This window comes from Hylobates moloch, unplaced genomic scaffold (genome assembly GCF_009828535.3).
Source record: "Hylobates moloch isolate HMO894 unplaced genomic scaffold, HMol_V3 SCAFFOLD_9, whole genome shotgun sequence".
NCBI classification, from domain to species: Eukaryota; Metazoa; Chordata; class Mammalia; order Primates; family Hylobatidae; genus Hylobates; species Hylobates moloch.
The window spans coordinates 21,458,893-21,474,488 of record NW_026652284.1 but is presented as its reverse complement, the minus strand read 5'-3'; the positions used below and the strand labels follow the sequence as shown (position 1 = coordinate 21,474,488).

At 43.2% G+C, this 15,596-nt stretch overlaps 1 protein-coding gene across 6 annotated transcripts in view; it reads left to right on the top strand.

The window, feature by feature from the left end:
• LUZP1 (leucine zipper protein 1) overlaps positions 1–15,596 on the top strand; it is a 91,958-nt gene that overhangs the window by 29,179 nt on the left and 47,183 nt on the right. Inside the window, exon 2 of one of the 6 annotated variants that reach the window (XM_058444531.1) lies at positions 9,331–9,448. The exons of 4 other annotated variants lie outside the window; for them this stretch is intronic. The gene's annotated coding sequence lies outside the window, so the exon portion shown is untranslated. Of the gene's footprint in view, positions 1–8,520; positions 9,449–15,596 lie in introns of those variants that run through there. One more of the 6 variants, XM_058444529.1, reaches the window with a different exon arrangement.

The following is a 15,596-nucleotide window of genomic DNA, read 5'->3' as shown; positions in this document are numbered from 1 at the left end:
CCTTGTTTTCCTTAATATCGCTGCAATATTTAAGTTGTCGATCATCTTCCTTGAGCCTCTTTGACTATGAGTTAAAAATATATGTGTTTGACCCCATCTAGCCTGGTAAGGCCATTTTGCCTGGCATTTGGCTGGTTGTTGGACTCTGGTGTTCATCTCTTGGCCTGTACTGACTAGCAGAGAAAGGGTGGAGCATGTTGGCACTGTACATCTTATAGTGCTCTGTACTCTGTGGACTTTTAAGTAAATAATTGATTTGACTTGCTAGTCTTCCTGTTTTCTCTTCCTCTCTCCTCAGTCCTGCTGTGGCTCATGTGTAAAATGGATTGGTCACTTCTGGTCTTGACTCTGGTTAAATCTATAACAAGTAAAAAGTCTTATGTTGTTTTCAGAGTGGACTTTCTTAATTTTTATTTTTGAATTTATTTTATTTTATTTTATTTTTTAGGCAAGGTCTCACTCTGTCACCTGGGCTGGAATACAGTGTTGCCATCATGGCTCACTGCAGCCTCGACCTCCCAGGCTCAAGCAATCCTCCAACCTCTGCCTGTTAAGTAGCTAGGACCATACGCGTGTGCCACCACACCTGGCTAATTTTAAACATTTTTGGTAGAGATTGGTCTCTCTGTGTCTCCTAGGCTGGTCTTGAACTCCTGGGATCAAGTGGTCTTCTCACCATGGCCTCCCAAAGCATTGGGATTATAGTCCAGACTTTTTGAAAGAATGATATGGATTAAATCCTTTGGTAAATGCTTGTTAGATTTGAACTGCTCCAAAAATTTTGGGAAATTTTAATATCAGTTAGTGTCCTAAATGAGAACATTTTTGTCTTCTCTTTTATTTTAGTATGGTTTCATGAAACAAATCAGATTCTATCACAGAAAAATAATTACACCGAGAATCTCAGTAGAATGGACTTCACAAGCACCACTTATTTTCAGGAATATTTGCTATAACATTGCACTGTGACAGTTCCGTGGAGTTTGTCATTGAATTTTGAGCTGAAGTTGCCCAGCTTCAGAAAGTTGCAGAGATAGCTGGGAAGAAGTAGCGTGAGATTTGGGTTAGGCTAATACAAATTTAGTAAAGCAAATTTTCGAGATGACCTGATTTTTTGAGAAGGAAACAGTACTGAGTTATGCCACTTTGGTTGTTGTTGTTTTGTTGTGCTACATTAAATGACCTTTGAAGATTGTCTTCTTGAAATTCTTTTTTAACCTTGGGAGATTTCAGTCATTCACTATTTTCAGATGTTTATTACCTCCCCTGACAAGAAATGGAATTATTCAGCCCAGAGAGATGAAAAAGAGCTTTGAACTCAGTCTGAAGGTTCCGGGTCAGTCTTTGTCATTTTCTACCTATATGAACTTGAGCAAGTCACAAGTCCCTTTACCTTTTGGGTTTGAGATTTGTCAAATGAAAAAGTAAGTAATTTTAAGAAGACACTACCTATTTTAATTTGGGGCGTTTGATGAAAAGCCATACAGAGTGACTCTCATGCTATTAGAAATGTGGCAGGTTATATTAAGAGGTAAGGGTTTGCAGTATTATCACTACACATAAGAAACACAATGTAGCTATTGTATTGTATTATTTCTTAAGTTCAAAATGGTAGAATAGATGCTTGCATAGGTAGCAATATTAGTTGCATGGAATATAAATTTACTGGAAAATATTACCAAAGTATGGAGACACTGAAATGTGAAATGTAAAACATATGCCCATTTCAAGATTACTTGATAGCTTTGAGGCAAACATTTTTTAGATACTTGTTTACATGGAAAATGGCAAAGAAAAATGAAATAAAAATATTAACAATAGTAGCTAATGGTGTTTGCTTAGCACTTACTATATGCCAACAACTATTCTGAGATGAGTTTATAATCCATTTAATTTTTTTTTGGTAGAGACTGGGTCTCACTATGTTGCCCAGGCTAGTTTCAAACTCCTGGCCTCAAGTGATCCTTCCACCTCAGCCTTCCAAAGTGCTTGCTTGGTTTACAGGTGTGAGCACCTGGCTTTGGCCAACTTTCTTAAAGCATTAAGCATTTCTTTTTCTTCTTCTTTTTTTTTTTTTTTTTTGAGACAGAGTCTTGCTCTGTCACCCCAGGCTGAAGTGCAGTGGTGCGATCTTGGCTCACTGCAACCTCCGCCTCCCAGGCTCACGCCATTCTCCTGCCTCAGCCTCCTGAGTAGCTGGGACTACAGGCGCCCGCCACCACGCCCAGCTAATTTTTTGTATTTTTAGTAGAGATGGGGTTTCACCATCTTAGCCAGGATGGTCTTGAGCCCCTGACCTCGTGATCCGCCTGCCTCGGCCTCCAAAAGTGCTGGGATTACAGGCGTAAGCCACCGCACCCAGCCTATTATTATTTTCTTGGAGACAGAGTCTCATTCTGTCACCAAGGCTGGAGTACAGTGGTGTGATCATTGCTCACTGCAGCCTTGATCTTCCCGGGCTCAGGTGATCCTGCCACCTCTACCACCCAAGTAGCTGGGACTATAGGCGCACACCACTACACCTAATTTTTGTATTGTTTTGATAGAGATGGGGTTTTGCCATGTTGCCCAGGCTGATCTGAAACTCCTGGGTTCAAGAAATCCTCCCACCTTGTCCTCCCAAAGTGCTGGCATTGCAGGTGTGAGGCACCGCATGGGGGTCCCATTTAGTTCTTAAATTCTGTGTGATAGGTATTATCCCTATTTTACACATGAGGACACTGAGATGCAGTTAAGTAACTTGCCCATACGGCTATTAAGTGACGTCGTGTGACTAGGTTTGTGTGACTCCAGAGCCTATATTCCGCATAAATTTATCTGTTACATGTTAATCTCAGAATGCATAAAGATAATGGTGCATGGGCTGGGTGTGGTGGCTCACGCCTGTAATCCCAGCACTTTGGGTGGCTGAGGCAGGCAGATCATGAGGTCAAGAGATCGAGACCATCCTGGCCAACATGGTGAAACCCTGTCTGTACTAAAAATACAAAAATTAGCTGGGCGTGGTGGCATGTGCCTGTAGTCCCAGCTACTCAAGAGGCTGAGGCAACAGAATCGCTTGAACCCAGGAGGTGGAGGTTGCAGTGAGCCCAGATCGCGCCACTGCACTCCAGCCTGGTGACAGAGGGAGACGCTGTCTTGAAAAAAAAGATGGTGGTGGTATGATGGTGAGGACAAAGAACTCAAATTATTTGTTGAATGTTTTACTAGGTTATTGTGTTTGCTTCCTTAATCCATGTGTAGTAATATTCTAACATAATTTTCATTACATGAGTATATTTGAGTAATGTACACTCAAATTTATTGACTCAAATGGATTGAGTTTGAATTCTAGCTCCACCATATAATATTTGTGTAAACTAGGGAAAGGAACTCTGTTTTTTCTGGGCCTCGGTTTACTCATCTTAAAAATGAGGTTGGCCGGCTGCAGTGGCTCACGCCTGTAATCCCAGCACTTTGGGAGGCTGAGGCGGGCGGATCATCTGAGGTCAGGAGTTCGAGACCAGCCTGACCAATAATGATGAAACCCTGTCTCTACTAAAAATACAAAAATTAGCCAGGCGTGGTGGCATGCGCATGTAATCTCGCCTACTCAGGAGGCTGAGACAGGAGAATCACTTGAACTCAGGAGGCGGAGGTTGCAGTGAGCTGAGATTGTGCCATTGCACTCCAGCCTGTGCAACAAGAGTAAGACTCCATCTCAAAAAAAAAAAAAGAAATCAACCTAAGCCTGGGCGACAAGAGTGAAACTCCATCTCAAAAAAAAAAAAAAAAAAAAAAAAAAAAAGAGGTTAATAGTATCTGCCTCAGGGTTGTTGTGAGACAATACATTAGTTCACGCAAAGGGCTTTAAATGACACAAAACAAACACAATAAATACTACCTATTATTATTGTGTTACGCTTTTAAGTTTTTCAAGTACTTTAACATTTCCTTCAAATAGCATTCCTATGAGAGAGGTAGGGTCTAGAGTCTGTTATGTTAAGTCTTGTTTTACAAAGAAATCCATGAAGAAACTTATGTAAGCACACCAGAACAAAATTAAAAGAAATAGGCTGGGCATAGTGGCTCACACCTGTAAGCCCAGCACTTTGAGAGGCTGAGGCAGGAGGATCCCTTGAGCCCAGAAATTTGAGACCAGCCTGGGCAACATGATGAAACCTTGTCTTTACAAACACCCAAAATACAAAAAATTAGCTGGGCGTGGTGACATGTGCCTGTGGTCCCAGCTACTTGGGAGGCTGAGGTGGGAAGATCACTTGAGTCTGGGAGGTTGAGGCTGCAGTGAGCTGTGATCATGCCACTGCATTGCAGCCTGGGCGACAGAGCAAGACCCTGTCTCAGAAAAAAAAACAAAAAAATCCCCCCCAAACCCTCACCAAAATGAAAAGAAATACAATTTAAAACATTCCTTAACCCCAACCTGAAAGAGAAAGATAAAAAGGCTTGGGATGTGTTCTAATAGTTACCTCTCTTATATAAGCAGGACTAACTTGTGGTATTTGGAATGAGAGAAGAGATCATTGCTGGCTACTCCTTTCTTCTTTTGGTTTTTGATTCTCTTCCTGCTGTTAGATGGGAGGTGGGGAGCATGTTACTGCATCTTTCTTATGTCCTAGTCTAGCCTAGCCATCTGGGAAGCTGAGAAACAATATTTGAAGGATATCACATTTGCCGGGAACTGGGAAGACAGCTTACCTTTTTATGTGAAAAAAAGGTAAAATGAGAGGAGACGTGAGCTACCAGTATGATCTGTTGGTGTTATGTGAGTTGTTTCACCAATTTAACTCTTAAATGGACTTAATGGAATCCCACTCTTTTGTCGTGTGTCAGTTTCTTGCAGTCGTTTAGAGACATTTTTGGAATCTAAGTACTTCTAGGGCTTTTTTCCCTTCTTACAGCCTTATGCCACTTGATATCTCTCAGCTGTCAGCACCTGATTTTGCTGCAGTATGTACTGCAAGATCTCTACATTGCTGTAACCAGATCTTGGTCAGATGTACTCTTTCCATCTCTTTGATGAAAAGATTTATTTGCATTTCTCCTCAGGCTAGTATGCTATAGCATTGGAGACTCTTCCATATCCTTTAGAAAAACCTGAAGAGTCTGAGAAGTCACCTTGTGTTGGGGCTTCTCTTGGCTAGCGTTTCTCTGGGTGTAGCCTTCCCTTACATTTAATACATAAAAGCACTGTCTTTGGCAAATGTGTATTGTACCTGTCCTTGCAAGAGGCTACTACCATATTAGTTACTGGAAATGCAGAGAGTGTAACAATCAAAGCATACTGGATTAGACTGAGTTACGATTGAAGATAGGTAAAGCATTATACTGTAATGGAAGAGAGCTATAGGATAAGGCAGTCCTGAATTTTAATTCTCAGTTCTGCCTCTTAATACCACTGTGACCCTGAGCAAATTGCATAACCTCCCTGAACCTCGGTTTTCTCATCTGTAAAATAGAAGTACCAATAATACCTAGTTCTTAGGGTTGTTTGAAGAGTTAAATGAGATAATAAATTTGTAACACCTAACAGAATGCTGGGATGTATTACTGTGAACTGTTATGAACCTTTCTGAAGTTGAGTTTCTCGTTAAAATTGGGATATTAATACTTATCTCAGATTTGTTGTAAAAATGAAATAAGGATGGTAAACAGATAGGCTGGCGCAAAGGTTTTATCCAGCATAACAATCCTAGAGGGATGTTTATGGTAGAATATGTGCAAAAAAACAACTGAAGCAACTGAAACACTATAGACAGTGTTTCTACTGAAGTTATACCATCGCCAGTAACTAGTCAGTGCCGCTTCAGCAATCTGGGTTACTCTGGCTGTGCCGAACTAAGTATGTGCATTTCCAGTTGTATTTTGCCCACTATTTATTATTTCCTCAGTATATCTGAAAATCTAGTCATTTTTCTTTTTCATACATAGATTCTACTCATTTTAAAAGAGTCAGCTTAAATTTTACCATAGACCAGGTACGGTGGCTCACGGCTGTAATCCCTGTACTTTGGGAGACTTAGGTAGGTGGATCACGAGGTCAGGAGTTCGAGACCAGCCTGGCCAATGTGGTGAAACCCCCATCTCTACTAAAAATACAAAAATTAGCTGGGCTTGGTGGCAGGTACCTGAAATCCCAGCTACCTGGGAGGCTGAGGCAGGGGAATTGCTTGAACCCAGGAGACGGAGGTTGCAGTTCGTGCCACTACACTCCACCCTGGACAAGAGAGTAAGACTCTGTCAAAAAACAAAAAAGAAAAAAAAATAGAGACGAAGTTTTACCATGTAGCCCAGGCTGGTTTCAAACTCCTGAGCTCAAGCGGTCCTCCTGCCTCAGCCTCCCAAAGTGCTAGGATTACAGGTGTGAGCCACTCTGCCTGGCCTATTCATTCTTTAAAATCTACTTTTAGATATCTTCTCTTCTGTGAGACCTTCCCTGATCCATAGTAAGTTGCAGTTGACTCTTGAACAATGTGGGAGTTAGGGGTGCCAACCCTCTGGTGCTGTCAAAAATCTGTGTGTGTGTATGTGTGTGTGTGTGTGTGGGTGTATACACACACATATATATATATTTTATGCACCCACTATTTATTGGATGCCTGTGTGCCTAGCACCTCAGGTGTGAAGCCAGACCACCAGGGCTCTGTTCTCACAAGCTGTAATGTGTAATTCTGGCCCCATCATACCCTAAAGTCCGATTCAGAACTCAGCTTATCCCAAGGCCACATATGCACCTGGAGAAGCCAGACTCATCAGAAGGGACTGGCAGCTCCTTCCTCAGTGATCAAACAGCAAAAATGCGCTTTCAAAGTGGGAGGCAATGCCAAAAAGAAAAAAATTGCCTTAAGAGAAAAACCATTACAAAAGGAGAAATGACTGTCACCAAAATTAAAGTGTCCTGTATCTACAAAATAAAATGTTAAGTAAAAATAATGCATTAAAAAGGTCTTTTAAAATTTAGAGTAGGCTAAGTGCGGTGGTTTATGCCTGTAATCCCAGCACTTTGGGAGTCTAAGGCAGGAGGATTACTTGAGTCCAGGAGTACAAGACCAGCCTGGGCAACATAGCAAGATCTGTTTCTACAAAATATTTTTAAAAATTAGCTGGGCTTTTGCCAGACGTGGTAGCTCATGCCTGTAATCCCAGCACTTTGGGAGGCCGAGGCGGGTGGGTCACCTGAGGTTGGGAGTTCGAGACCACTCTGACCAACATGGAGAAACCCCGTCTCTACTAAAAAAATACAAAATTAGCCGGGTGTGGTGGCATATGCCTGTAATCCCAGCTACATGGGAGGCTGAGGCAGGAGAATCGCTTGAACCCGGGAGGTGGAGGTTGCAGTGAGCCGGAGATGGCGCCATTGCACTCCAGCCTGAGCAACAAGAGCGAAACTGTCTCAAAAAAAAAAACAAACAAACAAACAAAAAAAATTAGCTGGGCATGGTGGTGTGTGCCTGTGGTCTCAGCTGCCTGGGAGGCTGAGGTGAGAGGATTGCTTGAGCCCAGGAGGTCAAGGTTCCAGTGAACTATGATCTCGCCCCTGCTCTCTAGCCTGGGGGACATTGAGACCCTGTTTCCAAAAAAACACAAAAATTAGAGTAAAAACTTCAAGATGATTTTATGTTATGGACCATGAGATCTCCCTGCTTGGCCTATAGTGCTTTGGTGGCCTGTGTGGCAGAGGGGTGGCTGCACTGCTGTGCCCACCCACCTTGCTGCCCAGGCCAAAATGTAACACACTTAATACTATGTCCTTGGGTGCTCTTACTCCCTCCAGGGACACCAGAGACTCATTGCAATTGGCCACTGATGTGGCTTGCTCCCCTCATCAGCTCTGACCAGTGATACCCATGTGAGTGGTTGAGGGCAAGGACACACCTGTCTTCTTGGGTCCCTTGAACATGGCATGAGGGTGTGGCTTGCGACAGGAGGCTCAAGGGATACACTGGGAGGGCACTGCCCAAGGCTTTTTGTCTCCCCTACAAGGTCCCAGGCTCCCTTGCCTGGCTCCCCTGAACTCAAAGCAGAAAGCAGGTTTCCTGAAATCTAGCCTTCCTTCTTTCCCCCACCTTCCAGGAATGTGGGGCCAGGCCGTGTCCCATTCTCCAAGAGCCAGGCTGAGGGCTAGTTGTCACGCATGGGTGGCTTCAACCTGCTGGCCTGGTCAGAGTAGAGGGGTGGTAGGGACTGCTCCTCTCCCAGCCCACAGACCAGGTAGCTGTGGTTGTACTTGGCCTCTTTGCTGTACAGCTTCAGGAGGACCTTGGTGAGCTCTTTATCCACCTTCTCCCTGGGCACACTGTGGCTAAGGAGCCATCCTGTGAGGTGCTCAAGCATTGGATTGGGCTCCAGCATGAGCCTGGTGTGGCCTGGCTGGCTCTGATGCCAGAGCAGGTCAACGTCGGAGATGGTCTGGAGCTCCATCATGGCCTCTAGCAGAGTGACCAGGGAGAGATGTAGCTCTGAGGGAGCTGCCGTCGGCAGGTGTTGCCAGCAGCAGACACTGCCGTAGGCCCTGAGTGAGGAGCATGTCCTTGGGTGCCACTGGCTCATGTGAGGGGGACAAGGGGTCAAGGAGGCCGAGAGGGGCTCACAGTAGATCCAGTCGAGCATGCCTGTCTTGCACACCAGCTGGATGCCCTCCTCCATGGTGGTCCAGGGCTAGAAAGGCAGCTCGGTGGCCTCAATGGGCAGGAAGGACTTTTAGCGCTGGCACCAGGCTCTGAGCAGCCAGGCAAGCAGTACCATGCCACTGTCCCACAAGGCACTGCAGTGGTAGTTGAAGATGGCATTGTGAGTCAAGTTGCCCAGTAGCACCACCAGCTCCCAGGAGGTCAAGGACAGGGTGTGGCCCACCGGTTGGGCATCTGCAAAATCCAGGTGATCATGAACTGCTTGGGGTTCTGCTTGAGGCCACAAGAGATGGCCAGGAGCTTGGTGTAAGTATAATATGTGTAGTACATATGTGTAATATGTATAGTACCCTTTCTCCCACCCATGTGAGTGGCTACCATTTGTCAGCCATGGTTGTAGTTGCCCTAAGTCAGAAAACAGCAGAGAGCCTGGATAGGTGCTACTACAGGAGTGAGAAGAATGGCCAGTCCCTTCAACTCCTGAAGGAAGCACCAAGAGGAATGGCAAGGCTCTTGGACTCCTGGAGGAAACACCATGATGCGGGGGTAGTAGTACGGTGGCCCCTCAACTTGAAAATACACCCAGCCCTTACTCTCTCCAAGGCCTGAGTGTAACCTTTGACTTCTCCAAAACTTAATGGCCTCCTGTTGACCAATAGCATAAACAGTTAACACATTTTTTTTTTTTTTTTTGAGACAGAATTTTGCCCTGCCCTCCAGGCTGGTATACAGTGGCATGAACACAGCTTACAGCAGTCTCAGCTACCCAGGCTCAAGTGATCCTCCCACCTCAGCCTCCTAAGTAGTTGGGTCTATAGGTACGTGCCACCAAGCCCAGCTAATTTTTAAAATTTCCTTGTAGAGATGAGGTCTTGCTGTGTTGCCAGGGCTGGTCTCGAACTCCTGGCCTCAAGCAGTCCTCCTGCTTCAGCCTCTTGAAGTGTTGGAATTCCAGGTGTGAACCACTATATTAGACCCACATATTTTCTGTGTTGTATGTATTATATATTTGTACTCTTATAATAAATTAAGCTAAAGAAACTGTTACGAAAATCATAAGCAGGAGAAAATATATTTACTATCCATTAAGTGGAAGAGGATCATCATAAAGGTCTTCCTTGTCATCTTCACATTGAGTAGGCTGAGGAGGGAGAGGAAGGGCTGGTCTTGCTGTCTTGCGGTAGTGAAGGTAGAAGAAAATCCATCCGTAAATGGACCTGTGCAGTTCAAACCCATGTTGTTCAAGGGTCACCTATACCTTCTTCTGCCCTTTGTACTTCTGTTGTTGCACTTAACACATTGTGTTGTAATTATTTGCGTACTTTATTTATAATAGACTATGAATATCATAAGATCAGACTGTCTCTGTATTCCCACTTTATAGTACATGCCTTGCTCAATAGATACTGAATCGAGACCTTGATGCTTTCACCTTGTGTTGGCATTTTACTTTTTCCAACCAGAGAGGGCATGAATGGGAAATGAGTGGGAAGTACGCTTTGGTGTGTGTGTGTGTGTGTGTGTGTGTGTGTGTGTGTGAAAAAAAAAATATATATATCTATATATACCTATATATATATACACACACACATATATACAAAATATACATATGATGTGTGTGTATATATATATATATATATATTTTTTTTTTTGTTTGTTTGTTTTGTTTTGTTTTGAGATGGAGTCTTGCTCTGTCACCCAGGCTGAAGTACAGTGGTGCGATCTTGACTCACTGCAACCTCCACCTCCCGGGTTCAAGCGATTCTCCTGCCTCAGCCTCCCAAGTAGCTGGGACTATAGGCACGTGCCACCATCCCTGGCTAATTTTTGTATTTTTAGCAGAGACGAGGTTTCACCGTTGCCCAGGGTGGTGTCGAACTCCTGAGCTTAGGCAATCTGAACTCAGTCTCCCAAAATGCCGGGATTACAGGTGTGAGCCACTGTGCCTGGCCTCACTTATATATATATATATATACACACACACACACACACACACAAACACATAATCCATATACCATAAAAATCATTTTATGTGTATAATTCAGTGCTTTAAAAAAATACATTCACAGGGTTGTGCAACCATCATCATTATTTAATTTCAGAACATTTTTATCACCCCTAAAAGAAACCCATACTCATTAGTAGTCACTCTCTGTTCTCTGCTATTCTAGCCCCTGGCAATCATAATCTACTTTCTATCTCCATGGATTTGCCTATTCTGGACATTTTGTATAAATGGAATCATACCATATGTAGACTTTTGTGTCTGACTTCTTTCATTTGCTATAGTGTTTCCCAGGTTCATCCACATTTTGTAGTATCTATCAGTACTTGGTTTTTTTTTTTAGGGCTAATAACCCATTGTATAATAATACTACATTTTGTGGTCGGGTGCGGTGGCTCATGCCTGTAATCCTAGCGTTTTGGGAGGCTGAGGCGGGTGGATTGCCTGAGCTCAGGAGTTCGAGACCAGCCTGGGCAACACGGTAAAACCCCATCTCTATACAAAAAAAAATTAGCCAGTCGTGATGGCATGCACCTGTAATCTCAGCTACTCGGGAGGCTAAGACAGGAGAATCGCTTGAACCTGGGAGGTAGAGGTTGCAGTGAGCCGAGATCGTGCCATTGCACTCCAGCCTGGGCAACAGAGCAAGACTCCATCTCAAGATAAAATAATAGTAATAATAATACATTTTGTTTATCTGTTTATTAGTTAATGGACATTTTTCACTTTTTGGCTGTCATGAATACTTCTACAAGTTTTGGTATGGACATAAGTTTTCATTTTTGGGGGTGTAATTCCTAGAGTAGAATTGCTGGGTCATATAGTACCTCTATGTTTAACTTTTTGACAAACTGTCAGACCTTTTTCACAGTGTCTGTATCATGTTACATTCTCAGTAGCAGTGTATGAGGGTTCCAGTTTCTCTGCATTCTCGTAACACTTGTTATTGTCTGTCTTTTTTTTATTATAGCCATACCAGTGGGGATGAAGTGTCATCTCATTTTTTTTTTTTTTTTTTTTTTTGAGATGGAGTTTCGCTCTTGTCGCCCAGGCTGGAGTGCAGTGGCGCGATCTTGGCTCATTGCAACTTCCGCCTCCCGGGTTCAAGCAATTCTTCTGCCTCAGCCTCCCGAGGTAGCAGGGATTACAGGTGCCCACCACCACACCCGGCTAATTTTTGTATTTTTAGTGGAGGTAGGGTTTCGACATGTTGGCCAGGCTGGTTTTGAACTACTGACCTCAGGTAATCCACCCGCCTCAGCCTCCCAAAGTGCCAGGATTACAGTTGTGAGCCACCGCGCCTAGCCTCACTTTGGTTTTGATTTGCAGTTTCCTAACAGTTAATGTTGTTGAGCATCTTTTCATATGCTTATTGGCCATTCGTATATCTTCTTTGGAGAAATGCCTGTGCAAATCCTTTGCCCATTTTTGGTTGGATATTTTTTATTATTGAGTCATAAGCTCTCTGTATCTCTCTGTATATTCTGGATACTCGTCTCTTACTGGATATAAGATTTGGAAATACTTTCTATGTGGGTTTTTTGATTTAATTGCCTAGAGTTCATTGCCCATGCCGTGTATAAAGGTGATATAGTGGAACTAGAGGTTCTGACAGAGCATATGTTGACTGAAGTGATTGCCATATGACAGATAGCACCATTGTTGTTATGCAGTTCTCGAAGCCTTTGATTACAAGAAAGGAAGTAAGCATTTAACTGGGAACTGGGGAAATTTTATTTATTTATTTATTTTTGAGACGGAGTCTTGCTCTGTCACCCAGGCTGGAGTGCAGTGGCACAATCTCGGCTCACTGCAAGCTCCGCCTCCCGGGTTCACGCCATTCTCCTGTCTCAGCCTCCCCGAGTAGCTGGGACTACAGGCGCCTACCACCATGCCCGGCTAATTTTTTGTATTTTTAGTAGAGACGGGGTTTCACCGTGTTAGCCAGGATGGTCTCGATCTCCTGACCTCGTGATCCGCCTGCCTCGTCCTCCCAAAGTGCTGGGATTACAGGCGTGAGCCACTGTGCCCGTTGGAACTTTGGGTTTTAGTCCTGTCATTGTTGTGGCCAGAGAGTATGACCTTGGGCATATTATGTAATTTTTTTCAGAGTCAGTTTTCTCATCTGTAAAGTGAATGATTTGGACTAATCTTTAAGGTCACACAATACTAAAGTTTGAGTTGATAAGGTCCTGGGGGGCACATGTTATAGATCAGATTATACTTCCTCTCATTTGTTCTTACCACAGAACCTATGTAATGCTGTTTTACTTTGCCGGAAAATTTTGTTTTTGTTTTTTCCTCTTTAATGAAGGACCGTGTGTGTGTGTGTGTGTGTGTGTGTGTGTGTGTGTGTGTTTCAGACGGAATCTTGCTCTGTCGTCAGGCTGGAGTGCAGTGGCACGATCTTGGCTCACTGCAACCTCTGCCTCTCAGGTTCAAGCGATTCCCCTGCCTTAGCCTCCCGAGTAGCTGGGACTACAGGTGTGTGCCACCATGCTTGGCTAATTTTTTGTATTATTATTATTTTTTTTTAGTAGAGATGGGGTTTCACCATGTTAGCCAGGATGGTCTCGATCTCCTGACCTCGTGATCTGCTTGCCTCAGCCTCCCAAAGTGCTGGGATTACAGGTGTGAGCCACCGCGCCTGGCCCTGTTTCTTTAAAATTAGTCGTAAATAATTCTGACCAACTCTAATCATTTGAATAAACCTGCATTTTTATTTAAGAATTTATAGCTAAACCAAACCTTTAAATTTCTTTAATCTAGTGTTCTGTGACACAAATGATGAATTAGAGGCACAAAAAAGCTCATTGATTTAGCAGCCTATTTGCTGGGTGTCTACCATGTTTCTGGGTCAGGTGGTATAATTAGGTACTAGCAGAATTGAGATGAGAATTGAGGTCTGCTGGACTTTAAGTTCACCACTATTTCCAGCATATTACTTTGTCATGGGTTACTAAGTTAGTCTGGTTAAGGAGTTATATCAAGAATTTACCAGCTTCTCAACTAAGGGTTATAGTAATTTGTCTCCAAATTCTGATCCCTAATAAAATGTAGCATCAAGTAAAACCAACATATATTTGTTACATATTTTAGATATAAGTTGATGCATAATTTAAAATTTTAATAATCTTTCCTTCCTTTAAGGACCTATTTGCAGCCTTAAACAGTTACATGTTATCTCTAAGCTCTTGAATTGGCTACCTATGATATATGTACAGCAACTCTGGTCCAACATGAGTGCTTTTACGCTATCCCAACCCATGTTCTCTCTGGTTGCTTTGAATCCTGATTAAAATGATGTATTCCAGTACCGTGCCTGTTCCTAACCACTTGTTCGTATTAATGTGGTTTTTCTGAATCTTCAGTAGAATATGCAACTATGTTGGAATCACAAATACAATTCTCTTGGAAAATCTCTGAAGTCTACCCAACTCCACCCCATAAGTAGGTACTAGTGTAGGCTGATTAAATGATTTGAATACAAGCGTAGAATATTCCCAAGGAGTTCTTTGTATGTAATTCTAAAAGCCAAAATGCATTTAAAATGAGTAAAGTAATTTGCTTCCTGGCAAAAGCTGACCTGAATTGAAGCAGGCTATTTATAATCTTCATTTCACTTTTTATTATGATTATTCACATATTTAACTGTAGAAATATTAATGTGTTTGCCTATTGGATGCTGCCCCAGTCCTTAAGTTTCCAAAGTTTGAAAAATTTTGAATTTCAAAACACATTTAGCCCCAAACAAAGAATTGTGGATTGGTATTTATTTTGTTGGTGATAGTTCCTTATCACACAGATTCTTCTTGAAACATACTCCAGGGGATTGAGTTTTTGTATTGAGCTTTCGTTGGTTAATAAAGCATGGCAGGGGTGGGAGGAGGGAGAGCATCAGGAAGAATAGCTACTGGATGCTGGGCTTAGTACCTGGGTGATGGGATGATCTGTGCAGCAAACCACCGTGGCACACAATTTACCTGTGTAACCAACCTGCACGTTCTGCATATGTACCCCTGAACTTAAAAGTTGGAAAAAAAAAAGAAAGCATGGCAACTAATTTCCACTGCTATTTTTATTTCAGACAGGGTCTCACACTGTCCCCCAGGCTGGAGTATAGTGGCCTGATCATGGCCCAGTGCAGCCTTAACTCCTGGGCTCAAGCAGTTCTCTTACCTCAGCCTCTCCCGAGTAGCTGAGACCACAGGCGTGTGCCACCATGCCCAGCTAATTTTAAAAATTTTTTCGTAGAGACAGGGTCTCACCATGTTGCCCAGGCTGGTCTCGAACTCCTGGGCTCAAGCAGTCCTCCTGCCTCGATCTCCCAAAGTACTGGGATTTCAGGGGTAAGTCACCACACCTGGCCTTGTTTATTTTTTAAGAGACTGGGTCTCACTCTTTCACCAAGGCTGGAGTGCAATGGTGTGTTCATACTTCACTGTAGCCTCCATCTCCTGGGCTGAAGTGATCCTCCTGATTTAGCCTCCTGAGTAGCTGGGACTGCAGATGTGCACCACCACACCCGGCTAATTTTTAAAATTTTTTATAGAAATGGGATCTTGCTGTGTTGCCCAGGCTGGTCTCAGACTCCTGGGCTCAAGTGATCCTCCTGACTTGGGCTACCAGAGTGTTGTTATTACAGGTGTGAGCCACCGTGCCTGCCTTGTGTCTGTTTTAATCTAGAGTAGGAGTCAGCAGACTTTTTCTGTAAAGAGCTAGATACTATTTTCAGCTTTGTGGGCCATCTTATCTCTTGTGAGGGAAAAACAGCCATAAATTATACATAAACAAATGGGCGTTGCTGTGTTCCTATAAAACTTTAGTTTGCAGACCCCTGATCTAGAGCAGTCCTTTCTAACTTGTTTGTGTGTATATCTTTAATAACATTCTCCTTCGGAAGAGTCCAGGCCAGTTATAATGTCCCATAAATAGGATTTGTCTGATTGTTTTCTTGTACT